Genomic DNA, 2,245 nt, shown 5'->3' with positions numbered 1-2,245 from the left:
GATGAGGTGCTAAGGGATTTGATTTAGTAGTTGGGTAGGGATAGTGATAGGAGGATGGTTGGACTAGATGATCTTATAGGCCCTTTCCAACCTTATGAACTTATGAACTTATGGAGAGCACTGCGCTTTTGATAATGGATGTTTAAGACAGTTTTCTTACACATACCAACCTTTGAAGTCAAATAAAATTGCTCATCTGTTCAATGGACAGATAAAATAGCAAGGCAGATTTCTGGTATGTGTTGACATGTAGGTCATCTGCAGGAGTAAAATAGAAAATGGTGGAGTCTTCTCTCATTGTTCCCTGTCATGATTCTCTGGAGAATTCAGCTATTTCATTGTCCTCCCTTGTCTGTGGAAGTAGAAGGATCAATAGCATTCCCAAGCATATTCTGAGGTATAAATTTCAAGTGCAGATTTCAGTCACAAAGAAAGGTGTGAAAGAAATCAGAATACATTTCCCAAATCAGCACCTCACAAGGTAGGGAATAGTGGACTGGGACACCAAAGAAGCTATTGAGCTCTCTTCTTGACTTAATTAAACGCTTTTCCTATAATATAAACCAGCCACTAGACTGTTATAAATGTAAGTTGATGTATTTTAAAAATCAACTTCTGTCTTATTCTATGTAAATTTTATACTTCTGAAAAATTATTTTAAAAAACTATAAATAACTTTCGAAAGAATGTTGGCAGAAACAGTCTTTCAAATTATTTTTAATGTTCACTACATAAAGAATTGCACTGAAGGTATTTTTCACTTATTTTTGTTGCTGTTGTTGTTATCAATGAAAACAAGGCTGGGCTTTGAAACAGGACATTTTCAAAATAATTTGTGTGATATTAAAAGGGAAAAAGTCTGGACAAAATTATTATAATTACCTGGATGTAATCATGGTGTCTAACATTCCAGATCCTGCCTTGACCCTATAGGAGAACACCTTGAAGAACCCAGTGATTTAAATAATGGGTTGTTGTGGATCCTTGTGCTGTCTTTTAGACTGAGAAAACTAAATGAAAAAAGTGCCCAAGTAGATAATCTGAATTCTGCTCAATGAAAGGAGAAGCCAAACTGGTGACAACTATATTCAAAGACTTGTTTCTTCAGTGCAGGGTGAGGACTTCCATCACAGGCCCTGTTTAACAAAAAAGCTAGGCATCATCAAAAGTCGGGCTCTTACCTCTGGGTTTGCCACCCAAGACTCTCCTAATGAAATTCATCTCACTAATGTAGATGACTAAAGTAGGTCAGAGCACTGGCCTCTAAAAGTTACTGTTTCGCTTCACTGTCTTGAAAGGGAGTTTAAGATGACAAGTGAGATGTAGGCATCTACGCTGTAAACACTCAGACATGTCAGATCAATCCCATGTAATGGCAGGATTTCAAGTTAAATTTTTGCTCTTGCAGAAAGCAATGACTTCTTGCCAAACGGAAAACAAAAGGAAGCAAGGTTTTTTTCTCTGTCTCTGGATAAAACTCAAGCTGCAAAGTTCATTCTGCACCCCGAAAAGTACACCACTTCTAGTAAATGAAGATTTATGTCATCTTTAAGCATATCCTGTGATGCATTGTGGAAAACAGCTTCCCTGCAACTGTGGCAACTGACAGAAAAAGTACAATGAGGAAACTGTAACCTGGGCATGTGGGAGTCTGATACTCAGAGAATGTGCAAGACGAGGGGAGAGAGAAGAACCAAAGAGTAATTGGTGCTTTTTTTTTTTCTTTTTTTTTTTTTTTTTGGCAGTTTCTTCCCTTTCATTCATGTGTAGAAAAGGAATACTCCTTTTTTTCTAGAAGGTGTATGCCAAATCCTTTTGGGTTTGAACCCTCTAGTTATATCAAAAGTAAGACGTTAATTGGGGGGTTTAGCTGCCTTATAGTTAACTGTGCTCATTCTTTTCAGATCCCTGAGCAGCAGACAAACCAGTATCAATGGGATTTGACATCAATGGACTTGTGCTTAAACCACGGTCTTTGAATTTCTTTTCTATTTTCTCAAATTTTCATTTGAAATATGCAATTCTGCTTATAAGTTCTCAGTGGTTTTATCATTTTAGGTTGCAGCAAAAAGCTTCATGTCAGTGAGCTATGCTGTAGCTTAATTATACGGCCAGGATGGGTGTGTGAAAATAGCCACTGCACACTGGAGAATAAATTACTGGGTTTGGTTTTTCTTGATTTACAAGTTGCTATATGAGGTGCATGTTCCCAGGGAGTGGTGAAAAGTGCGGGTGTGTTAAGCAG

The sequence above is a fragment of the Cyrtonyx montezumae genome, unplaced genomic scaffold (assembly GCF_038088225.1).
Source record: "Cyrtonyx montezumae isolate F1298 unplaced genomic scaffold, pur_monq_1.0 scaffold_3, whole genome shotgun sequence".
NCBI lineage: Eukaryota > Metazoa > Chordata > Aves > Galliformes > Odontophoridae > Cyrtonyx > Cyrtonyx montezumae.
The sequence above is the reverse complement of the archived record's forward strand: the minus strand, read 5'-3'. Positions refer to the sequence as shown.